At 35.9% G+C, this 27,467-nt stretch overlaps 1 protein-coding gene across 4 annotated transcripts in view; it reads left to right on the plus strand.

Moving 5' to 3' along the window:
- PSMD14 (proteasome 26S subunit, non-ATPase 14) overlaps nt 1–27,467 on the plus strand; it is a 105,181-nt gene that overhangs the window by 20,478 nt on the left and 57,236 nt on the right. The window lies entirely within an intron of this gene.

A 27,467-nucleotide genomic window follows, 5' to 3' on the forward strand; every position in this document is an offset into this window, starting at 1 on the left:
GGAAAAATACTGGGGGTTAGTGATCCCAGAAGGCTTCCTGAATGTGGTGAGATATAGTGTACATTTTGAAGAATTATTTCCGGTGGCTAGATTAAAAAAAAAATTCATGAATTGAATAGGATGTATTTTGTTATAACTCCCAAATCCTCACAGTGTATGGATTTTTTGTATATTCACTAATAACTTTTTCTGGTTTCTTATTGTGGTGGTTGGGACAGAAATGTTGTTTCAATTGTTTGTCTCAGGTTTTGGTCTAATGTTTGGTAGAGAAGTTTAATTTAACATAGCAATGGAAAAAATGACTGGAATAAATGAAAAAATAATACTGTTTTCATGGATGAGGACTCTGTATCACCACATGCCAATTCTTTCCAATTAATCATACATTCAACCCAGTTTCAATAAAAATATCAACCAGAATGTTCATGGAAATAGGCAAACTGACTCTAGAATTCATATAGGAAAAAATAGTTCAAGAATAGCACAGAAATTCCTAAAAAGGAAAAAGAAATTTGCTCTACCAGATTTCGAAACATATTTTAATGCTATATGACTGAAGTAGTAATATATTGTTGCAGAGATAATCAGGTAGACCAGTATAATCAAAAACCCAGAAATACATCCATCAATATATGGGAACTTGGTTTGTAATATAAGTGACATTAAAACAGTGGAGAAGGAGAGGCCTGTTCATTAGATGATGCTGAAGCAGTGGTAGCCAGTAAGGGGGAAAACTAAAATTAGATTCCTGCCTTATTCTATACAAAAAAAAATTTGTACCAAATGGATTGAATATCTAAATATGAAATCAAACTTTATAATTTTTTTTGTTTTTTAAGATGGAGTCTTGCTCTGTCACCCAGGCTAGAGTGCAGTGGCATGATCTTGGCTTATTGCAACCTCCACCTCCTGGACTCAAGAGATTCTTCTGCCTCAGCCTCCTGAGTATCACAGGTGCCCACCACCACGCCCGGCTAATTTTTGTATTTTTAGTAGAGACAGGGTTTCACCATGTTGGCCGGGCTGGTCTCGAACTTCTGACCTCATTTGATCCGCCCACCTCGGCCTCCCAAAGTGCTGGGATTATAGGCAAGAGCCACCATGCCCAGTCCAAACTTCATAATTTTTGCAGATACACCCATTTGAATGGCTATTATCCAAATTAAACAACAACAACAACAACAAAATAAGTATTGGTGAGGATTGGAGAAATTAGAACTCTTGTACATTGATGGTAGAAATGTAAAATGGTACAGATAATATGGAAAACATTATTATTCCTTAAATGATTAAACATAGGATTACCGTATAATCCAGCAATTCAGCTTCTGGGTATGTGCCCAAAATAATTGAAGGCAGAGACTCCAACAGATGTTTGTACACCAATATTCTTAGCAGCATTATTTATAATAGCCAAGGGGTGGAAACAACTCAGATGTCCCTCAACAAATGAATGGATAAATAAAATGCATATACACTCATTCCTTAGTATCCTCGGGGGATTGATTCTCGGACCTCTGATGATACCAAAATCTATGGCTGCTCAAGTCCCTTAGATAAAATGGCATAGTATTTGCGTATAACCTAGACACAGTCTCTCGCATACATTAAACCATCTATAAATTACTTACAATGCTTAATACAGTGTAAATGCTATGTAAATATATATATTTAAAACATTTTTATTTTTTATTGTTGTATTGTTATTTTTTACTGTTTTTTCCCTCCGATATTTTCTGTCTATGGTTGGTTGAATCTGTGGATGACAAACCTGTTGATATGGAGGGCTGATTGTACATACAATGGAATATTATTAAACTTTAAAGGAATGAAATTCTGACATATGCTACAACATGAGTGAACCTAAAAGATATTTTGCTAAGTGAAATAAGCTAGACACAAAAGACAAATGTTATATGATTCCACTTACATGAGGTACCTAGAGTATCAGATTCATAATGATAGAAAGCAGAATGGTAGTTGCCAGGAGCTGGGAAGAGGAGAGAATAGGGAGTTATTGTTTAATGGGTACAGAGTTTCAGTTTAGGATGATGAAAAAAGTTCTGGAATTGGTGTTGGAGATGGTGGTATTGGTTGTGCGACAGTGTTAATGTGCCTAATGCCACTGAATTGTTACTTAAAAACAGTTAAAGTGGCAAATTTTATATTTTTACTACAAAAAAGACATTTAAAAGTTGAGTTACCGTATCTTTAAAATAAGGTTGATAATACCAACCAGATGGTTCTTTATAAGGATTAAATAAACTCACATGTGAACTAGTCAGGTGCATAGCAGATACCCTTCCCCAATCCCCCCATTTTTGGGGGCAGAAATTTTTATGTCTTTATGACCTCAAGATAGGAAAGCACAACTCAAAAGATCCATAATTTGACTACCTCAAGACAATATTACTAATTATTATCCCCAAAAGACTACAGAAACAAACTTATAAGACAAGCAAAGATGAAGACAGGATACTGGCAACACATTAATCTGCAACACCACGTGGTTCATTCAGCAGAACCATAGATAAGTAAGACAAAAAGATGACCTCATTTAACAAAAGAATGTGAAATAAGAATGGCCAAAAAAAATTATGAAAAGATAGTCAGTGTCACTGTATATCAGGGAAATGAAAACTAAAACAACTATTAGATTAGTTAAAAAAAAAAACCTGTTGAATTAAGTGTTAATGAAAATTAGGGAAGCAGGAATTCTCATGTAAGCTGTGTGTGTGTGTGTATGTGTGTGTGTGTGTGTGTGTGTGTGTGATGTTGGTTAGGAATTATAGCTCAGTGCTTAGATCTTTACCTGGCAAATAACAGACAATAAATATATGTTAAATGGACACACCATATGTGGTAAATGGTTAAAGTCACTTCGGAGAGCAATTTGACAATATCTAGTAAAGTTGAAAATGACCAAAATTCTGTTACTAAACAATTCCATTTATTCACTTTAGGGAAACTTTTATATGTCTATATCAGGAGACATGTTGAAGAATATTGTTAAAGCATTGTTTGGTATATTAAAAATTGCAAAATATTTAAATGTCTAAATGTGTTATGATGAAATTAATGCAGCAGCTAAAATGAATGAACTAGGTTCTATATCCCAATATGCATAATAGACCTTACAAACATAGTAAGAGAAAAATTCAGTTGTAAAAAGATACATACAACATGGAAGCATGTAAATTTAAAAAACATAAAGTAACACCTTTTTTTAGGGTTATATAACTCCTGAGTAAAAATATTACAAGTTGTTCTACAGAAGCAGTGTCTAGTACAACTTTCTACAGTGATGGAAGTGTCCATATCTGCACCATTCAATACAGTAGCCACTAGCCACATGTTTGTTAAGTACTGGAAATGTGACTGGAACAGCTGGAGAACTGAATTCTAAATGTTATGTTACTTACATTTAAAGAGTCACATGTACCTGTTGAGTCCATGAGATGTATCTTGTCTAACTTAATAACTGAATTTCTAATTTTATTTAAATTTATATGGTTATACCTAGCTAGTGGCTACCATATTGTACAGCGCAGGTCTAGATAACTCACAACAAATTCATGAAAAAAGGAGGGAGGCAAAAGGAACTTCAACTTTATAATGTTCTCTCTTTAGTACACAAACATAAAACTAAAGCAAAAGAACAAGTCATGGAATAACACTAAATAACATTAAATGACATTAAATAACATTTTTCTTTAGTACTTTTTAGAAGAGCCACCAAATAAAGTCAGAAATTCATTTGAATTTATTTTTTAGTAGTTTTTTAATGCCTTACCTAGGTATTCCATTTTCTCTCCCAGTCTTTAATTTGAAGGCGATAATACTAGAGAGGTTACCACAGTATAGATCTTGCAGGGCCCTGTAGAAAATTCCCTTGTGAGTGAGTTGGGAAGCTATTAGAGATGCTGAGCAAAGGAGTTATGCTTATCAGACTTACATTTTTAAAGAACTTGGATACTCTGAAGATGAAGCTACCACAATAATGTTTTAAAATAAATTACAGATTATTGTTCTATTTTTATTCTATATCTGCTAGAGCAATCCTGCCATGTAATGAACCATCATAGATCATTGTGTACAATTAGTCTTTTTTTATATCTGTCACATCTGTCATAAATACAAGCTTTAATTTTTGCTATAAGCACTGGCATAGTAGTATGCAAATGAGCAGACCTTTACAAAATGTTTTCATAGGTTTTCTTTATATTCTTTGAGTTATTTAGCTTAGCTGTATTGACAGTATTTATATGCTCATGAATATTCTGGTTACCTTTTTATTCTTTGAGTATCTGATGTAATCCTTTGTACATTTATGAAGGTCCTTTCTAAACATTAGTAGATTAATTTGGGCATTTTCTCTTAAGAAGTAGAGAAGGGTCAAAAAATTTTAATTGTTTTATTTCTTAGCTTAACTACAAATAATGGTGATTTTGCTTTAGAAACAAAGCAGAATTACAAGATGCCTTTAACGTTTTTCTTATTTGCTGCTCTTGTGAGGTTATAATTTTATTAAATATAGTTCCTAATCATTCTATTCATATACTCTGATATACGATAGAAAAATTAAGAAAGGGGTCAGGTCAAAAGCAAGCTAATTAGAGCATATTCTTTCTAGTCGTCATTGTAGTGTGATTATTCTGAATACGTATTAAACTCTGAAAAATAGGGTGTTCCTGAGAGGCCTCAAATCTAGTCTTGAGGGTTCTCAGATAAGTAAAAGGGACATAAATTTTCCATAGGTACATGATAGTTAACCTGTGTCAGTTTGTTTGAATATTTTAATTGTGATAGGTCTTCTTTTGAGAGGAAAGGTCTTTGACACCTGTGAATGCTAAATTTCTATTTTGATATGCAATTATGATAAACAAATTTGTTCAAGTTCTTAGAATGGAAGGGGATTGGTGATAAATTTTCAGTTACAGTGAAACTGTCCTTCAAATTAGTGACATTCTGATGAAATAAGAGAAAAAATAAAAATTGTGAAAAGTAATGAAATGTTTAAAGTTTTAAATATAAAGTCAAAGATATGATGGATCTATGACATCTGATACCATTTTTGGTAGAAAGTATATGGGAAAGAAGACAGAAGAAGATATCTCTGTCTAATATGGGAAATTAAGACATTGCAACATAATCTCAATATTCCAAATGTATGGGACGTTATGATCAAAGATACAATCTGTGTTTTCTTTCCCTACCTTCAACATTGTTTTACACATTTGATTTACTGGTTACATTGCTGATTTGGCACATTGATCTTCGGGTTTCCTATCTTAAACTTGCATAATTTAACTTGTAATTTTTCAGTTCATGTTATCATTTGGGAAGTTCTCTAATTATCAGATTCATTTAAAACCCAAGCAGGTAGGACTGATTCTCTTACAACACAGACTCAAGGTGGTTCTCTGTGGGATATTGTCTGGGTTGAGTGCCCTGAAAGTATGCCACCAGAGCAGGGCAGTGGTCTCCACTGGGCAGCCTCTCAGTGCTGCTTTTTAAGCTGTTGCCCGTGATTGCACAGGCTCTTCCCTTCAGCAGACTGAATGCCTGTGAAGGGCATAATGGCTTAGGGACAATAGAGTAAATAATAAAAATAATAAAAATTATGATAGTTGTACTTTTCTCTTACTCATTGTACATTTTCCCCTCTTTTTACTCAGTTACATTCTTACCTGCCTGTGGTAATTTTCTATTCCCTAGTGTTGTAAACGGAGCCTGAGTTATTAGAAGGAAAATGCTTATCAAAAGTAGACAGTAGAATGACAAAACCTAGTTTTTGAAAAGTTCACCATTCTGTTTTATAGAAAAGGAAAACTTTCACTTCATAGGAAACAACATATTTCACTACCTAGTAGAATACATTTTTGTTGTCATTGTATAGCTATATCACTATAGGGAGTTGATTTTGATTTTGCTTTAATTTGTACCTGGTTTCACGGTTTCTGGTTATTTCTCTCCCATTTGTGATTTCTGGTTACTGTATTCATTTCCTGATTTCTACTGTATAGACTAGATGATGTCTTTGGAATTTTTTTTTTTTTTTTTTTTTTAAGACGGAGTCTCACTCTGTTGCCCGGGCTAGAGTGCGGTGGTGCGATCTCGGCTCACTGCAACCTCCGCCTCCTGGGTTCAAGCGGTTCTCCTGCCTCAGCCTCCTGAGTAGCTGGGACTACAGGCACGTGCCACCAGGGCTAATTTTTTGTATTTTTAGTAGAGACGGGGTTTCACCATGCTGACCAGGCTGGTCTCGAACTCCTGACCTGGTGATCTGCCTGCCTCGGCCTCCCAAAGTGCTGGGATTACAGGCGTGAGCCACCGCGCCTGGCCTCTTTGGATATTTTATAGCTCAGCCATTCTATAAGGCTTTTGCCTTGGGAGCTTTCAACTTGAAATGGTATGAAAATTGTAGTAATATAGGGAGACAGTCAGATACTGTGAATAGGGAATGTCATTGTAACATCTAGAACAAATGTATGGATCTATAAAGAGAACCCACATATTTTGAAATGTGTATTAAAATTTTCCTCTAGAATTTAAAAAAAATGGGGTGGGGGAGCAGAGGAGAGCCAAAAGGACTGATGCTGAGTACCTTCCTTATTCTGATATGAGGTATTTATGCGCTTAATTTTTTAATCCTCATAATGATCCTACATGGGTAGGGATAATTATTTTCATATTATAGGGTTGAGTCACAGAACTAACAAGAAGTGGAGCTAGAGCTGGAACACAACCTTTTCTGATGTCCCAGCCTATTTATATCAACATTTCTTTAGGTAGATAAAATCAATAGAGTTGTCATGGCTACTTGTTTCATAAATTAATACAACTTAAATAGTCTTGTAATTTTTATTGTAGATCGAAAGTAAGATGCTTGCTTTTTAAAATTTTTGGGAAATTAAAATATTTAGGAGGGATTTTCTTTATCCTGACATGTAATACTTGGCCCATGTTTTAAGACTATTTAAGGAATTTGTGAATATTTCATTTTATTCCCTATGATAATGTGAATCTTCACACATTGGTAAAGGTAGAGGTTACAAATAGTACAACTTTTAAAAGAAGGTTTACATTTCTTACTTTTTTACGTCTTTAAAACGTTTTCCTTACAGTCCAGAAACTGATTAGTGCTTCTAATTGCCAAAATATGTTGTTTTATTTAAAAAAATTATTTTGGGAAAAAGGCTTCTCTTGTTAAGCTAATTTCAATGATCAATCTTGTTGTACCTTGACTTGTAATAATGAAAAAAGGGGTACAGAGAGCTGTTTTATTTGAATAATAGACTTGCCAATTAGCCATCAAGTGCCTCCATCTGTGAAATTGTTGATCAGATGGGTTAGCTGGGATGTTTCCAGACTAGGGCATCATAAATGGCACTTGAAAACTCTCACTTTAATGATGAGGTTTCAAGTATTACACTGCTTGATGCTGTGGAACCTTTTTCTCCTTTTGCAGTACCATGTTTTTTTAGAACATACTGATCCCATTTATGAATTCTGTGGCATCAAGAGAATTTGGGAGACCTGCCACTGATGAAAAGTTCTGCCTAATCTGCTGCTCTGGCCTGTGCTGGGATTACACCAGAGTGCTAACAGCTTCTTTCATAGCCTTTCCAGTAATTTTGGTTGGGGATCTGACTGGCACAGGCAGGTGATGCTCATTGCTTATGGGCCATGGAGCTGGCACACTTTGGCAAGTTTCTTTGCACTTTCCCATTAATGTAAACTCATTTTCAAATATCTCACCCCCTTAAATAAATGTATAAGAGCATAGTAGCCTAAGGCCACATTAGTGTTGAGATTTCTACGTGTACCCCTTGTGTGAAATGACTTAGCATCTGTCTTGTACATTTTTGAAGGATTTAAATTGCTTATTGGTAATTATTACATTTTAAAATCTGTTTAATAATAGCATAGAAATATAAATTTCTGGAAATAATTGTTGTATGTCTTTCCTTACTGTTCCATATCTTCATTGCTCGTCCTTATATTTCATAGGAAGTTTCCTTTTTTAGTAAGTTGACTTCCTCAAATGCCTGTGCATGTGATTAGATGTTAGAGTCTCTGAGTGACATTTTCCCTTGGTAGGACTGTACTGTGCTTTTCTTTTCCTGTAAATCCAAATTCCTGAAATTTGGCCAGACTTCTGGGTTACCAGTCTGTGTGGGGTCAAATTCATGGCCCATGTCACTTTTTGGACAGTAGCATGGCCTTCTGCCTGTCCTGGCACAGGTTTCGGACCTACCAACTCACTATGAAAGGCAGTATATATTGGGCAGTGGTAAAAACCCAGGGCTCTGGAGTCAGGCTAGATCTAGACACTGGCTGAGATCCATGGAAGAGGAAGAGAGAATGAGAATGCAGTGTAAATGTTCAAGAAAGCAGATAGTTTAGGATCTTGTTCCTATTCTTCTTCCAGAGTAGATCACAATTTAGCATCATTCCCAGACCCTTCAACCTCCTCAAGTGGACAAGCTCCCAATGAGAGAAAGGTATCAATTTTTAAAAAGATTATGTTATTTTGCCAGGTGTGGTGGCTCACGCCTGTAATCCCAGCACTTTGGGAGGCCAAGGCAGGTGGATCACCAGGTCAGGAGTTCGAGACCAGCCTGGTCAGCATGGTGAAACCCCATCTCTACTAAAAATACAAAAATTAGCCAGGCATGGTGGCATGCATCTGTAATCACAGCTACTTGGGAGGCTGAGGCAGGAGAATGGCTTGCACCTGGGAGGTGGAGGTTGCAGTGAGCTGAGATGGCGCCACTGCACTCCAGCCTGGGACAGAGCAAGACTCCATCTCAAAAAGAAACAAAAAACAAACAAAAAGGCCAGGCCTGGTGGCTCACACCTGTAATCCTAGCACTTTGGGAGGCTGAGGTGGGCAGATCATCTGAGGTTGGGGGTTCGAGACCAGCTTGACCAACATGGAGAAAGAAACCCTGTCTCTACTAAAAATACAAAATTAAGTGGGTATGGTGTTGCATGCCTGTAATCCCAACTACTCAGGAGGCTGAGGCAGGAGAATCACTTTAACCCAGGAGGTGGAGGTTGTGTTGAGCCGAGATGGCGCCATTGCACTCCAGCCTAAGCAACAAGAGTGAAACTCCATTTCAATTAAAATTTAAAAAATTACGTAATTTTTTTTGACTGCCTGGCCACAGTGTCTTTTTTGTTCGGTAAGGTTTGTGTGTTGTTCTCTCTCCACAGCAAAAATGTCCAGTAGTTAATAGATAACCTTGATTAATCAATAGGTTTCCCTTTACAGGTGAGGAAATTGAGGCATGTAGAAATTAAGTAAATTATTCAGTATATTAAGACATTTTTAAAAAAGTGCCTTCAGAGCAGAACTGGAAGACTGTCTTTTTTAAGTGCTCCTCTGTAGAGCATTAAAGGAAGTATAAGAAAGAGAAAATGGGAACAGATGTGACCATGTTGATGGAAGAATAGAATTTTCCCTTCTTTGACCACTGCCACTTTTTCATGCTCTTTAAGTATTTTTCTTCTGATGTGTTTTCTTTTTTTGAAAATAGAGACAGGGTCTCACTATATTGCCCAGGCGAACTCCTGAGCTCAAGTGATTCTCCCTCCTCAGCCTCCCAAAGTGCTGGGATTATATAGGCATGAGCCATCACGCCTGCCGTTTGATGTGTGTTTTTCTATCTGTTCCCTTAATTCCTCAGAAACAGGCACTGTGTCATCTTTTGTGTGGTATCTCAAATAGCATTGTGAATAGATGAATGCTTAGTGAAATTAGGGTAGTGGTCAGCAGTATTTCTAGGAAGCCTCAGAGATTACTTCTGTCCCTTAACCTCTACCATGCCTCAGAACTTCTGAGCCTTTTATGCTTCTAATTAACAGAATTCAGGGAGTTTTTATGAGAAACAAGGTATTTTTAAATAGGTAAATAGTTATTTTTAAATAGGTACCAGTATATGACATGTTACTTCAGAATACAAATGGGCACATGTTGAATACTAAGTTTCCCTGTTGTCTCTGTTCCCTTCTTTAGAGACAACCTCTGTTACCAGTTTCTTTATGTCCTTCCAAAGATAATTCTATGTTAGTATTGTCCAGTGGAACTTTCTGTGGGTTGGAAATATATTATATTTAGCTGCCCAGTATGGCAGCCATTAGCCACATAGTGCTACCGAGTCCTTGAAATGTAGCTGTTATGACTGAAGAACTAAATGTTTAAATTCTGTTTAATTTAAAATAGTTTAAATTACATAGCTGCATGTGGCCAGTGGCCACTATATTGGACAGTGCAGTGTACACAAAACTGGATTCTAGAGATTGTCTCATCCCATATCCATAGATATAAAGCTGCATGTTTTTTCTTAAAGGATGGCTTGCTTTCCCATTTTTTTAGACAAACCATGATTTACTTAATTAGTGCTCTACTGATATACACTTAGGTTGTTTCTTATCTTTTGATTTACAAACCGTGTTGTAGTAAATATCTCATTGAAAACATTATTTCACATGCATTTTCCCAGAGGATAAATTCCTAGGAGTGGAATTACTGTGTTTAATCAGTGTAGTTAGCCTGATATGGTAGAAAGAATACAGGATTTGGCTTTGAATTTAGGCTTTACTACTTAGTCACTTTTTAGACATTGATTATCTTCTTTGAACTTCAGCTTCCCCATTTATAAAATAGGCACAGTAGAATCCACTTTGCCAGGGTTATGTTATTATTAGAAGTAATATATGTAATGGTCTTCTCAACTGGTATTAGGAGCTTAAATTAGGAATGGTAGATAATGAAAGCCCTACTACTATTACTTGTTTTATTAATAAGGAGATCATTATAAGCCTAGAGGCATATGTTTAATGCTGAATTGTGGCAGAATAGCTTTGCTTCGCCCATTTTAGGTTTGTAAATATGGTCTCCACCTTTTATTCATTTGGTCTCCACCTTTTATTCATTTAACTTACTTGAATTATATATATATATAGCCATCTATAAATTACTTTTCATGTGCTAATTTATAACTTTTGTATCAACTGGCAAAATTGTGGTGCCTTGCCTGTCAGCTGATAGTTAAATTTAAGCAGAGTCACCATATTAATAAAACACTGCTTGTATTTGAATATTTTATGGCATATTGGTCAGAAACAGGGAAATGAAGATGCTGATACTATTTACAAGCAGCTATAGGTTCTAAAACCGGATGAATTATGGAAGCATATTATGAGTTTGGATATCAATTTTTTCTTTAGTATTTTCAGTGATGTTACTTATTTGAAACCCTTAGAATTACATTGAAGAAGTAAACTTTGCAACTTGATTCCTTGACCACAGTTATATTTATTATTTATTTATTTATTTATTCATTTATTTTGAGACGGAATCTTGCTCTGTTGCCCAGACTGGAGTGCAGTGGCATGATCTTGGCTCACTGCAACCTCTGCCTCCTAGGTTCAAGTGATTCTCCTGCCTCAGCCTCCTGAATAGCTGGGACTACAGGTGTGCCCCACCATGCCTGACTAATTTTTATATTTTTATTGGAGATGGAGTTTCACCATGTTGGCCAGTCTGGTCTCAAACTCCTGGCCTCAGGTGATCCACTGCCTCAGCCATCCAAAGTGCTGGGATTATAGGCGTGAGCCACCATGCTCAGCCTATGTGTTATTTTTATATTCTTAATACACTGGCAATTATTAATAAGCTCATTTTAAGTTTTCCTTGACTTCATTTTTTATAAACATTAAGGAAAGTGTAATCTTTTTTCAAAAATTTACACTTTCATATGAATCATTTACTTTGGAAATAACTTATTCAAAGTCATTTAAAGAAAAATTAATCTTTTAAAAACCATTAACCAAGATGTTTACAAGTATGCTGATTAAGAATCAATTTCAGGAATGCTCTGTATCTGTATGAGCAAGAGGGAAACGTGCTTTGCTTTGTTTGTTTGTTTTTGGTAAATCTGAGTACCTAAAAGGCTCATTTGGGAGTGAAACTCAAGGGGAAAAACAAACAGTGTTAAATTTTATTCCTAAATTTAGTATTTGTTTCTAAATCATATATATTTTGTTGAAATTAGAATTGCTCTTTTTTGGTATCAGTAAACTAAATATTAAAAGATGTTTATTGTTAGGAGTAGTAGTAGCAGCAGCTGTGTGCCAGACACTATACCAAATGCCTTACATATGTTATCTCATTTAATCTTTACATTAACCAGTACCATGTGGTATGATTAGCACCATTCACAAGGGAAAATGGGTCATAGCTTTAAGTGGTTAAGATAGGATTAAACCTCAGACTTGGTCTTTCTAATTCCAAAGTATCTCTGCACCTAATCAATATTTTAGTTTGGGAGAGTATCATTCAGATTGTTAATAGGCATTGCTATCTTTGTATACTGAACTTATAGGAATTAACCAGTGCAGAAATGATTGTTCTTAGTTTATGGTGACGGTCCCATGGCTGCCAGTGCACATGACTGTGAACAGTAAGTAGTATATTTTTCAAAGTGTATAAACAGGTACATTTGCAGTAATTGAGATGATGTGCTGTAGCAGGAAGGGGATTAGACTATGGATCAGGAGATAAGGGTTCTGGTTCTCAGTGTATGTCTTGACCTGTAGCCTGCACAAGTTATTTAATTTATATACATTTATTTTCCTATCTGTATGCCTTTAAAAAGTATGATTATACTCTCTGACTACTTAATTGTTACAAGAATTATACTCTCTGACTACTTAATTGTTACAAGAATAAAAAGGGATAAGAAAAATCTAAAAACATTTTGTAACTCTCTGACTAAATTGTTACAAGAATAAAAAATGATGAGAAAATCTAAAAACATTTTGTAAAACCATCTAGTACTCAATAAGTAATTTAACCTCAAAGATGAAGATCTCCAAGCACATAGCCTTGTGGTGAGTTGTAGAGCCCTTGATGAAGCATCCCTAAGGTAGTTTTTTCTTTTTTGCCTAGAATTTCTCTCAAAGAATCCTTGGAACTATATTTAGAGCTATGAATTATGAGAAATGAAGTTCGGAAACTGCGTTTGTGTGTGCACATGTGCGTGAGCATGTATTCACAGGCCCTATAACGCAGTTATATTGTAGGTAGGGTTAGGAGAGTTTTTTTTTTTTTTTTTGGAAAGAAAAACTTCTCTTAAAATTTTTTTATTTGGGCCTTTCTGAATGAGTACTATTTTTGCCATTGATAACCTGTATTTGTTGAGCTGCTGTACTCATATTATCTACTCTGTAAGCCTTTTTTCTACTCTTTTAGACTTGGAAAAGCATTTTACTTTGTAATCACTGTGTATGAGAATGATCACAAGAGGAAGTACTAAAAAAGGCATTCAATAACTTTATAATACTTTTTGAATTTTGAGAATTTCAGTATAGGAGTATTTATAGGCCTTTTGTATGTTTTTAATAGCTTAATTGAGATGTAATTGACATACAGTAAACTATAATATTTAAAGTGTATAATTTGTTAAGTTTTGACTGTATTTACTCAGGAAACCATCACTGCAATCAAGATGGTGAACATCCATCATTCTCAGAATTTACATATGCCCCCAGTGTAGTCCCTTTCCTTGCACTTCTCTCCCCACCCCCAGACTACCACTGATTTGCTGTCACTATACATTAGTTTGCATTTTCTAGCATGTTAATCAGTGGGATCATATAATAGGTACTCTTCTTTTTGTCTAGCTTTCATTACTGTAATTGTTTTGAGATTCTTCAGAGTGTGTATTCATATTTCATTTTTTTTGCTGAGTAGTATTTCATTGGATGGATATATAACACTTTGTTTATCCATTAACTTGTTCATGGATAATTTGGTGTGTTTTGGTTTTTGGCTGTTACAGATAAAACTGCTGTAAACATTATGTACATGACATTGTATGGACAGGTGTTTTTATTTCTCTTGCTTAAATACCTAGGATTAGATTGGCTGGACCATATGGTAGGTATATGTTTAACTTCTTCAAAAACTGCCAAATTGTTTTTCAGATTGGTTGTATCATTTATATTCCTACCAGCAGTGTGTGAGAGTTCCCGTTCTTCCACATCCTTGCCAGTACTTGATATAGTTAATTTTTTTAATTTAGCCATGTTCTAGTGGTTAATAGTATCTGATTGTGGTTTTAATTTGCATTTTCTGGATGACTGATGATGGTGAGCATCTTTTTATGTGCTTATTTGCCATTCATATATATATTTTAGGGATATATTAATGTGTTGCCCGGTTTTTACTGGGTGGTTTATTTTGTTAATGAATTTTATGAGTTCTTTATATGTTCTGGATAGAAGTTCTTTATCAAATATATAATTCGCAGATATTTTCTCCCAGTACATGGGCTTGTCTTTTTATCTTCTTAACACTTTTTTGAAGACCAGAGTTTTTAATTTTGATAGTTTAATTTATAAAAATTTGGGCCAGGCACGGTGGCTCACGCCTGTAATCCCATCATGTTGGGAGGCCGAGGTGGGTGGATAACGAGGGCAGGAGATTGAGACCATTCTGGCTAACACGGTGAAACCCCATCTCTACTAAAAATACAAAAAATTAGCCGGGCGTGGTGGCATCTGCCTGTAGTCCCAGCTACTCAGGAGGCTGAGGCAGGAGAATCGCTTGAACCCGGGAGGCAAAGGTTGCAGTGAGCCGAGATCAGCCACTGCACTCCAGCCTGGGAGACAGAACAAGTCTCCTTCTCCAAAAAAAAAAAAAAAAAAAAAATTAAAATTAAAAAAATATATATATATAAATTTGTGTTATAAATTATATTTTGATATGATAATTAAGAAATCTCTCCTAACCCAATGTCACAAACATATTCTCTTTTCTTCCAGAAGTTTTATAATTTTTAAATGTCACATTTATGTTTGTGATCCATTTTGAATTGTTTGCAATATATGGGTTATACTTAGTTTAACAAAATATGTTTTGCATGTGGATATCCAGTTACTACAGCACCACTTGTTTAAATCCTGATGGCCCTTTATTTCTTGCCTTACTGATCTGACTAGAACCTTTAATAAAATGTTAATAGAAGTGGTGAAATGAGCATTCCTGTCTTGTCCTGATCGTAGGGGGAAACATTCATTTTCTGACCATCAAACATGATATTAGCTGTACATTTGTTATAGATACTCTTTATTAGGTTGAAGAAGTTCCCTGCTATTCCTACTTTGTTGAGATTTTTTTTTTATCAGAAGTGGATCTTGGATTTAGTCAAACACCTTTTCTGCATGTATCGAGATGATTATATGACTCCTTTGTTGTAATAAGATGATCTTTTTTATTCCTTGTAACAATTCTTTGCTCTGAAATTGGTTGATATAATATAGGCGTTCAGCTTTCTTTTCATTAGTGCTAATGTGGTATATCTTTTACTGTCTAGCTATTTGGATCTTTATTTAACCTATTTGAAATAAGTTTCTTGTAGGCAGCGTGTAGTTAGATTTTGAGATGTTGTGTTTTGCTTTTTTTTTTTTTAAATCCAGTCATAGTCTCAGCTTTTTAATTCAGATATTTAAGTAATTTACATTTCACAAAATTATTGAATGTCGTTAAGTTTAAATCTTTCATTTTGCTGTTTGCTTAATAATTTTCTCATTTGTTCTTTTGTCATTTTTTTTCCTTTCTCTGACTCCTTTGAGATTAATTGGATATTTTAATGATTCCATTATATCCCCTTTGTTGAATTTCTAGCTATAACTTGTTTTGTTAGTTTATTTTTTGCTTTAGGGTTTATAGTATACATCTTTAACTTACCATAGTCTACCTTCAAGTGATATACTACTTTATTTATAGCATGTGAATGTTATAATAATATACTCTATATATGCTGTCTGGACCTTTGTGCTATATGTTGAAAATCCATGATTTATTTTCATTATTTTTGTCTAAATAGTTGTCTTTTTAAAATTGTGATCATACATATGTAACATAAAGCTTACCATTTTAATCATTTTTAAGTGATCAGTTCAGGTACGTTCACATTTTTGTGCAACCATCACTGCCATCTGTCAGAACTTTTTCATCATCCCAAACTGAAACTCTGTACCCATTAGACCATAATACTTCATCTTCCACCCCCTCATCCCTTGCAGCCAGCATTCCACTTTCTGTTTGTTACGAATCTCACTATTCAAAGGACCTCACATATATGGAATCATTCAATATTTGTCATTTTGTGACTGGCCTAGCATAATGTCATTAAGGTTCATCCATGTTGTAGTATGTGTCAGAATTGTATTCCTTTTTATGGTTGAATAATATTCCATTGTATGTATGCATACCATATTTTGTTTGTCCATTCATCTATTAATGAGCAGTTGGGTTGATTTCACCTTTTGGCTATTGTGAATATTGCTGCTATGAACATTGGTGTAGAAATATCTGTTTGAGGATCGGGTACAGTGGCTCACGCCTGTAAACCCTGCACTTTGGGAGGCCAAGGTGGGCAGATCACCTGAGGTCAGGAGTTTGAGACCAGCCTGCCCAGCATGGTGAAACCCTGTCTATTCTAAAAATACAAAAGCTAGCCATGCATGGTGTCCCACCCCTGTAATTTTAGCTCCTCGGGAGCCTAAGGCTGGAGAATCACTTGAGCCTGGGAAGTGGGGGTTGCAGTGAGCCAAGACTGCGCCACTGCACTCCAGCCTAGGGGATGGAGTGATACTCTGTCTCAAAAAAAAAAAAAAAAAAAAAAAAATCTCTTTGAGTCTCTGCTTTTAGTTCTTTTGGGTATATAGGTAGCCCTCCTTATCCATGGGTTCTGCATCCATGGATTCAACCAACGTTTACATCTGTACTGAACATGTACACTTTTTCTTGTCATTATTCCCAAAACAATATAATAGCTATTTGAATAGCATTTATATTGTATTAGGTATTATAAGTAATCTAGAGATTATTTAAAGTGTATGGAGAATGGGCATTGGTTATATGCAAATACTAGGCTATTTTACATTAGAGACTTGGTGCGGGGTGGGGGGAGCGGGGGGGGGGGAGGTCCTGAAACCAGTGCCCCAAGGGTACTGAGGGATGACTGTACTCAGAAGTGAAGTTGACAGATCATTTAGTGTCTTACTCAGTTGGGGGTGTTCTAACAAATTACCATAGATTGAGTGGCTTAAATAACAGATATTCATTTCTCATAGTTCTGGAGGCTGGAAGTTGGAGATCAGGGTGCCAGTGTGATTGGGTTCTGGTTAGGGCCTGGTTCTGTGTTGTAGACTGCTGGCTTCCTATTGTATCCTCGCATGGCAGAAAGAAAGCTAAGAGTTTTCTGGAGACCCTTTGTAATAAGGGCACTAATCTCATTCATGAGGCTTCCACCCTGGATGTCAACATATGAATAGGAAGGAGGGGGCACAAATATTCAGTCAATAATAAAAATTACTTTTTTGAGAAAGTGTCATATTGTTTTTCACAGCGAATGATTATCTTTTAAAGAGAGTTAATAAGAAATAATATTTAATGATGTAGTTAACATTTCTGGTGTTCTTCTTTTTGTTGTATAGATCCATATTTTTATCTGGTATCATTTTCCTCCTGGAAGGATAAAACATTTTTGTAAGCAGGTCTGCTGCCCATTTAAAAAATTAAGTTATTTTTCTTTTTATCATTGAGTCATAGGAGTTCTTTTTATCTGTGGACACAAGCCTGCTCATATGATTTTCAGATATTATCTCCCAGTCTATGGCTTATCTTTTCACTTTCTTGAGGGCGACCTTTGAAAAGGTTTTAATTTTGATGAAGTCCAATGAATCAGTCTTCTTCTCTTTTTTGACTTCTGCTTTTGATATCATGCTAAGAAATGCTTGTCTAACCCAAGTTCATGAGGATCTACTCTTGTTTGCTTCAAGAGTTTTATTGTTTTATCTCTTATATTGAGTTCCGTGATCCATTTTGTACATATTTTGAGGTGGGAGTCCAAATTTATGCTTCTGGATGTAGATACTCAGTTGTCTCACACCATTTGTTGAAAAGACTATTCTTTCCTCATTTAATTGTCTTGGTCCCTTTGTTAAAGATCAATGGACTATTAAATGTTAAAATTTATTTCTGAAATTTCAATTCTGTTCTCTTGATCTCTGTGTCTTTTTTTTTTTTTTTTTTTGAGACAGGGTCTTGCTCTGTCACCCAGGCTGGAGTGCAGTGCCGTGATCTCAGCTCACTGCAACCTCTGTCTCCTGGGCTCAAGCGATCCTCCCACCTCATCCTCCTGAGTAGCTGGGACCACAGGTGCATGCCACTATGCCCGGCTAATTTTTCTATTTTTTGTACAGACAGGGTTTCACTATGTTGCCCAGGCTGGTCTCGAACTCCTGACCTCAAGCAATCCGCCGACCTCAAGCAATCCGCCCACCTCTGCCTCCCAAAGTGCTGGGATTATAGGCATGTGCCACTGTGCCTGGCCTCTATTCATATTGTTGTATAATACATTTAAGATTTTTTTCTTTATCACTGATTTTGGGTTATGATATTTATTGATGTAGTTTTCTTCATGTTTCTTGTGCTTTGGTTTATTGAACTTCATATGTCCGAAGGCCTGTTATTTTAATCACATTTGGACAAATTTTGGTCACTGTTTCTTAAATATTTTTTCTATTCTCCTACCACCCTTCCCAGGAATCCCAAAGATACGTATATTTTTTCTGCTTATAATTGTGGATGGCTTTATTTTTTTCCCCAATCATTTTGCCCTGTGTTTCATTTTTCTGTTGCTACATCTTCAAGTTCATTCTTTTTATTTTTATTTTTTCTGAGACAGGGCCTCACTCCTGTCACCCAGGCTGGAGTACAGTGGCATGATCACAGCTCACTGCAGCCTTGACTTCCCAGGCTTGGGCGATCCTCCCACCTCAGTCTCCCGACTACAGTCATGTGCCACCACTCTCAGCTAATTTTTTGTATTTTTAGAAGACAGAGGGTTTTGCCATGTTGCCCAGGCAGTTCTTGAACTCCTGGGCTCCGGTGATCTGTCCACCTTGGCCTCCTGAAGTGCTGGGATTATAGGCGTGAGCCACTGTGCTTGGCCATTTAATTTTTTTGTTAAATCTTCTATTAACCCCATCTAGTGTATTTTTTATTTTGCATTGTTTTTTCTTCTGGACAACTTATTGACAGCCTAGAGATAAAGTTTTGTCATGCCTCTCTCAACTCACCCCCTGCTTTATCCTATTGCTAGTGGTACATTGTCATTTTCATCCCAAGAAGTTTTATTTGGGTCATTTTTATGTTTTCCATGTGTCTCCTTAACTTTTTGACAGTTTTAAAAACTTCTAAATGTCTTTGCTAATTTTAACATCTTTGTCAGTGCTCAGTTTCAATTGACTGACTTATCTCCTTACTGTGGGCCATATTTTTTTTGCTGCTTTATATGTCTGATAGTTTTTACTAGATGTTTCACATTGTGAGTCTTATCTCATGTGCTGGCTACTTTTTATTCTTAGAAATATTCTTGATATTTGTTATGGGATGCAGTTGAATTACTTGGAAACTGTTTGATTCTTTCTAGTTTTGCTTTTAACCCTTGCTAGTTAAGACTGGGGCAGTACCTTGTTTAGGAGTCATTATTTTCTACTATTGAGGCTAGACCCTTCTGTCTCTTCTAATTTTGTGAATTCTGAAATTTTCTAGTTTGGCTGGTGGGAACAGGAACTCTTTCCAGTGCTGTGTGGGAGGTAGGTGTACTCTTCCCTGTAATCCTTTTGAGTGATTCTTTCCCCAGACCATGCATTGATTCCTCACACACATGTATTGATCATTATTAAGCTGAATACTCAAAGAGGACCCTGTGAAGATCTCTAGGGTTTTCTCTCTTTGCAGCTATTTTTTTCTGTGGTACTCTGTCCAGATTACGAGCTGTTTTGGTCTCAGTAATCTCAGCTCTGTCATCTCAACTCAGAGAGTCTACTGTCCTCTGCCTGGGTTTCTTCCCCTCTGCACTGCAGTCCAAAAAGTATCTCAAGGCAGTAAGCTAGGGTAAGGCTCACCTCATTTGTTTCCCAAATTTTGAAGATCATTGTTCTTTGTTGCTTGATCAGTGTCTTACAAACTATTGTTTCATAGAGTTTTGTCTGTTTTTTCTTTGCTTTAGGTGGGAATGTAGATTTAGTTTCTGTTACTCTATCTGTCTTGGACATAAGCAGATGTCCCTTTTGTCTACTTTTATTTATTTATTTTTTGGGAGAGGAGGTCTTGCTATATCAACAGGCTGGTCTCGAACTACTCAAGGAATCCTCCTGCTCCAGTCTCCTGAGTACCTGGGACTACAGGCATGAGCCCACTGCACCTTATTTACTTTTTAATGGGAAAAATTTGTGTTGGAATATTCTAGATGGAATTCTCTCTCTACTCAGACGTTAGATCATATTAAGATAGTGCTGAGATTTTAAGAAAATCTGTTCAAATTAAATAGTTAATTGAAACCAGATTAACAGAAAGTACTATTCTTAGCATTCAGAGATAGTGAATAAATAAGATGAGGCTGAGATTTATATTGCTTTATGGATACTTAAAATTGAATATGTAGGACAGGATTTCTTAAACAAGATAGCACAAATAATAAAGGGACGATTGATTCATTTTCATCTAAAAACACTAAAAAATAAACAGTTAATATTTGTGGAGCACTCACTGTGTGCCGGGTACTCTTCTAAGTACTTTAAATATATTAGGTCATGTAATCTTTACAACTCTTTGCAGTTTGGTTATTGTCACAGTGCTCATTTTTCAGATGCAGCTGAGGCATGAAGCATAAAAAGCAAACAGTGAGCTACGGCTTGGGAAAGTTTTATCTAACATATAATTGACAAGGTATTAGTCAATTGTGTGAGCTTTGACAAATCAATAAGAAAAAGATATCCATTTAAAAATGGGCAAAAGATACAAACATTAGTAGAAGCAGAAATGTACCATAAACATGTATATGCTAGTGAGAGTATACAACCCTCTTGGAAAAACTTTTGGCAGAATCTGTTAACAATGAAGATTTGACTAACCTACAACCCAGCAAATCTTCTCCTAATTACATTCCCTAGAGAACGTCTCCCACATGGATACTGGGACATTCATAACAGCATTGCTTATAACAGAGTTTGATAATCTTTTCTTTAAAGGGCTAGATAGTAAATATTTTAGGCTCATGGACCATATGATATCTGTCACAACTACTCATTCTGCCATTGTAGTGCTAAAGCAGCCATATATTACAAAAATGAATGGGCCTGGCCATGTTCCAATAAAATTTCACTTTAAAAAACAGTCAGCTGGTTTGCCGATAGGTTGTAGTTTGGAGATCCCTAGTTTATAATTTCAGGAAATTGAAAATGGCCCAACTATCCATCAGTAGGAGAATGTGTACATAATTGTACTTAATAGTGGAAGTTTGTAAAGTATTGAAAAATGAATAATCCTCACATATTAACATGATTAGTTCATACTAATGAAAAAGCACATGGAGGAATAATTCTATACGATTGTTTTTATGTACAATTTTAAGATACCCAAAATGATACTGCATGTTATTTGTGTATACTTATGTAGTAAAGGTATAAAGAAATGCACGATCACTAAGATGAGAATAGCGGTGACATCTGAGGATATGGAGTAAGGATGCAGTTAGTCAGGGAAAAGGACACAGGAGCTTCAACCCAGCTGCTTTAGTGATGTTTTATTTCATAGGCTGGGTGTGGTGAACTATTGTATTATTCATTAGACCTTTTTGTATTTCCTAAATATTTCATAATAAATTTTAAAAGAAATAAAGTAAATAACAGTGGTTAGAAAAAACATTTGTTCCTACTCCAGGTAGTTGTCACGTGGCTCTTTCTTCCTCTCTGCTGCTCACATACCTGGTTCATTGGCCTCTCACTCCCAGAGAGGCAGGCATCTTTCTATCTTAGGCCGAAGACAGATCAGCTTTCTAGGTAAATGACCCTTTTGCTCAGTCTGCTGCCGAATTGGCTTACTATAGGTTGGTGCAAAATTCACTGCAAATTTTGCTATTGAAAGTAATGGCAAAAACTGCAATTACTTTTGCATCAACATAGTATCTACAGTCTGTTGTTTTATAAGTATGCGTCAAATCCTAATAGTTCCCCTTTCTCTAGCCTCTCATTTATTTTGCCTTTTGGATATACTTACTCTTCCTAGAGAAAGGATCTAAATTTCTTAATGGAGACCACACAGGCAAAGGATTGCCTTTGGCATTTTCATGTATGCCTGGCTCACAGAGGCATCAGAATGCCTGCTTGGCATGTTTGTGGGTGAGATAGTGAGTCAAAAATAAAAGCTAAAACTGCATTTATTTATAAAGAGATTGAAGAGTTATTTATTGAGCATCTTTTTTGTGTGTGTTTGGTAGTCTTTCCTAGTGTGGAGTTCTTTCAATTATTTCAGTACCCTTCTCTAAACTTTTTGACTTTTCTATTTAAGATGTTCGATCAGGTAACAGATGTAGTCTGTGGAGCACTGACCTAGATCCTATGTGAAGTTACAAACAAGTGAATGCCAAACCCTTACAGAGTGTTTGAATTAATGGAGACTTAATTACATGATGAGGAGAAGAGTTGTAGCAGAGAATATATAGGGCAGCTGAGGTGTGCTCCTCAGAGGAGGGAGGAGAGTCTGCTGTGAGCCAGACGAGCAGGGTGGGGTTGGAGAGACCAGCAGGGCTTGCAAGGTATCGTCTAAACTGTGAATGTTTTCTTGCCTAAAGTAAAAGATGTATTTGTTGGTTAATGAATAATTATGTTAGCATTTGGAGAGAGAAGATACTTCAAAGTTGATATTGATTTCCAACAAAATTAAAAATATGATATGTATAACATTGAGATGTAGATTTAATTTGTATTCTTTTCATAAGAGGGAACTGGGAATGTCCATTTGGTGAGGGTACTTAAGTCTTAAAAGTATGCTTATTTAAAGACAAATACGTGGTAACATTTTTAAAGAAATGTTGGTATGTTTAGTAATATAAAGTTGCCTTTGGCTTAAGTGAGCTAGGCAGAACAAATAAAATGTGTAAGGAACTTAGAATAGAAAGTACTTGTAGTTACTTGGGGATAGGGTTGCCAGATTTGGCAAATGAAAATACTGGATGCCCAGTTAAATTTGAATTTCAGATAAGTAACCATTAATTTTTAGTATAAGTATGTCCCAAATACTGCCTGGGGTGTACTTAATAAAAATACTTATTTATCTGAAATTCAAATTTAACTCAGTATCATGTATCTGGCAATCCTATTTGAGGATGAAGAACTTCAGTAATTTATACCAAGAAGGAAGTTAACTAGTCCTAAAACTAGATGTGATAATGTTTAATTTTGAGTGAATAACTGACTGTTGTAATGGTTTTGAATAGTCTTAAACTGTTCCATTTTGGGCAGGGCCTAACCAGCCATTTGCAGACAGACAGATAAAATGTTATTATAGTTGTGTTGACTTAACTTTGAACCTTGTAATGTTGTGTCTTGTTTAATCAAAGTAGCAGGGAGGAGAGGAGATCTCAGATCATTTCCAATAAGAGTAAAAACAAAATTAACTAAATTGAGGAATAAGTGGATTTCATGTTCACATAAATACATTTATAGTTAATCACTAGATTGCTGTAATGCAGGTATAGTTAGAAGCAGTTAGATTTTGGAGATTTTGGATATGGTCTGAAGGTATTCCATATCTTGATTAATGGTATTGATAGTTACTCTGCTGCCTAAGGCAAAACCTGCAATCATATTGTACTTCTCCATTTCCCCCAAGTGTAATTAGTCTCCAAGTATTATACTGTGGAGTGTGCTTCAAATGTTTCTTCTCATCATTGCCTCTGCTTATTTCAGCCTTCCTATAATCCTGTCTGTGTCCTCCTTTGTCCAATCTCCCTTAGTAAATCTTCCCACCACCAGAAATTCTATAGTTCTTTTTAAAATGTGGAACTTATTACTCTATTCATTTGTTTAAATATCCTTAATGAGGCCTCAGTCATTTTCAGTTTACGATAAAAATTACGGTCTTCAGGCCAAAGTGTAGTGACTCAAGGGGATGGGAAAGAGAAGTCCACCTATACCTTTTTGGCATGATCAGGATCATCTGGGAGCTTTCTAAAATGATTGGTATGGTAGTGTGTCATTGTTGCTGGTGAAAGTGGTCTTATCACTTAGCTTATACTAGGGCAGAAAGAAGGTTGCAGAGTAGTATCACAGAATGGCCCCTTTGGCCCTTTTATGAGTTGTTCTAGAATTTCTATCCTTCATGATTTGTCTCTGTCTACATTCATCTTTTGCTCTGACCTTCTCATATATCAAAGTAGCCATATTATACTCTGTAAGTCCTCAAGTTTCCCATACCATTCTGCTCATCCATTATATTACTTTTTGTAAGGTGTTCTCTGTAAAGGAAAGCCCTTTGCCCCCATTGTGTATTAATGAATTTACTACTTTCTTTCTAGACTGCTTAAATGATCCCTTACCCTCCTCTTTCCCCTGGAAGTCTTCTATGGTGTGCTAGTCAGGAAAGGTTGATTATGTTTCAGGAATAACCTCCAAATCTCAATGGTTTAAAACCAGAAAGCTTTGTTTTTCACTCATACTGTATGTCTACATGGGTCGTCTGGGTGCTCTGTTCCGTGGTATCATTACTGTGGGACTCAAGCTGATACAGCGCTATCATTGAACACTGACTCCTTAAAAAGCTTTGATTGAAAGTGACACGGCCACTCTGCTTACATTTTATTGGCTGAAGAGAGTCACATGTTCATACTTAACCTCAAGAGGTCAGGGAAGTGCAGTCGTACTATGTGCCTGAGAGAGCGGAACCAGAAATATTTCAGGGAGAGCAGCAATTAGTGCATATGATGTCTCTAGCCTGATTAGTCTCTCTACTTCATATATCTATGATAATTTGTAAACCTCTGTATCTCACTAAATTGAAATTATAATAAACGCTGTAGTAATTCAGAATTTGATGCATTTGGTGATTGGCTCAAGACCTCTGAAATTCCTAGACAACTGGCTGGACAAACTAACCATAGCCATTTCATTAACCTCACAATAATGAAATCCTTGTTTTATAAGTTTATATCAGTGGTTTTCAACCTTGGCTGTACTTTAGAATAACTTGGGGAGCTAAATAAAAAAAGATTCCTGAGCCTCAATCCAGAGCAATTAAATCAGAGTCTCTGAGGGTGGGCCCAGGCATCAGAATTTTTTAAGCTCTCCTTGTAATTCTGAGCTATAAATACAGTTAAGAACCTCTGGCTTACATTCATTGCTTATTTACTTTCTGGGGAGGCTCTTTGAAATAGGGCCTTGCTTTTATTATATTACCAAGACTTACTCTCTTTCTTTTATTTTGCCACTAAAATAATAAACTACACCAAGTTACAATCAAGTATTAATTTTTATATATACTGTGTATTTTCTGTCTCCTATATTACATTTTAAGGACTAGGACCACATCTAACTGGTTTGTCATATACCCAGTGCATGTCATAGTATCTGCCATCCAGTTTCCCAAGTCTATTTTTTCTTCCTTTTTTTCAAATAGTCGTGCCCACATTCACCCATTTTTTTGGATTCCCTCTCCTCTGTGTGATGCTTTCTTTTTCTTGTATTGTTCCTTTGTCTTTCTCTTCTTTCATTAGATGAGGTAAATAACATTTGAGAAATAAAGCAAAATGTAATTATATTTGAAAAATGTAAAGCAAGATACACACAAACAGGAAGGTTATTTGTATTCTGTGTTAACACCTCCAGGGCCCAGCTTTTATGACTGCTTAGTGGCTCTAACAGCTGATCACAGTAGCATCCACTTAACCTTCAGCTCCTTTGATCAGTGATCCAGCTAATCCCAGCCTTGAACTCTGTGTCTTCTCATCCAGTGGTGTCCATTGCTTGGATGTCAGATAATCAGCTCTTTATAATTTTATTAAAAGAATATTTTGTTCTGAGAACTGTATATTAAAGAGAAAATAATCTGGCTTTAAGACTATGAGTCAGATGTAAAATTTATACAAATTCTATAAACTGAAAAGATACTCTATATCATAATAGTGAAATCTTGGGTCCTTAAGACTTAATATTTTGTGTGGAAAAATATATCATCTTATCCTTCAAATATTGTCTTTATAACTGTGTATTTATTTTAGGCATGTCAGGGAACTCCAAAATGATTTATATTCTTAAGTGCTGAATATTTTTCATAAAGCCAAAAGTATGGATAAGGAAGAGCATGTCTACTTTAAAGATGACCTTGCTTATTTGAAAAGTCACATCCTCAGAAAAACAACCACTGAAATTTAAACAGTATTCACTCATGTTTGACTAATTAGGAATCCACGCTTTAGTTAGCTCATTTTATTGTTTAAAAAGCTTTGAGTGGTAATGTGTTTTATGTCTCTGTGCCTTTCAGTGTGTCATTTTTATCTTCCCAGAATGCCTTTTCCCTCCCTCCCCCTTTTCTTACTTGGAAAAGGTCTATGTATTCCCTAATTCTTAGCATAAAGGAAGATTTTATCAAATAGATTGCTATCACTTATGTGTTTGTTCCCTATTTATGCATCTATTTTTGTACTTATTCTATATTGCAGTTATGGTTATTCTCTTTCTTCCCTGCCTTCTACTTTGTAAACCTTTTCAGGGCAGGGACTTTCCTACTTGTGTGTAGCTAGTACATGGTATGTGGGCTGTCAAGTCTAGTTGTTGAGTGAATAAATAAAAACGTAGATTATTTGTATGTCTCTCTGTGTGTAATATTTCATACATGGCTTTGCATATTATAATTTAGAAGATGGGCTAGTTAATGAATTATGAATTATGGGTGCTTCCCAAAATAACCAGTTAATTTATTTTTTATTTATTTTTACATGTTTTGTGATTTAAATACATAAATAAATAGTACCATAGCTGAACAGTATTTTCAAAAGGGCCACTGGCACTATAAGAACTCTAAAGCCAGTTGCAGTCTTTTGTGGAACAATTCTGATACCTCAGTGTTCTGTTATGAGACGTTCAGGTTCTGCTTGATTCTGGGCGCCTCTTTCCAGTTATGTTTTTGCCAATCTTAAATGTTTATATTTTCTGGTTTCTGAAGTTTGAACTGATCTCCGTGAATGATGCTGTGTGTATGTGTGTCAGATGGTGGGGGGTTGGTGGAGACAGAGTCTCACTCTTGCCCAGGCTAGAGTACAGGGGCACCGTGTTGGCTTACTGCAGCCTCCACTTCCCAGGCTCAAATGATCCTCCCACCTGAGCCCTCCAAGTGGCTGAGACTACAGATTTGAGCCACCACACCTGGCTAATTTTTGTAGTTTTTTGTAGAGACGGTTTCGTCATGTTGCCCAGGCTGCTGAATGATGTTTTTTTATAACAAAGGTAGTCGAGCATTGTGCTTGGTCCTTACTTGTTGCAGTGGAGCACAGTGATTGTTACCCAAAGTGGGAGACAGCCATTTCCTATTCTGATGAGACAGA

Source organism: Pan troglodytes, chromosome 13 (assembly GCF_028858775.2).
Source record: "Pan troglodytes isolate AG18354 chromosome 13, NHGRI_mPanTro3-v2.0_pri, whole genome shotgun sequence".
Classification (NCBI taxonomy): domain Eukaryota; kingdom Metazoa; phylum Chordata; class Mammalia; order Primates; family Hominidae; genus Pan; species Pan troglodytes.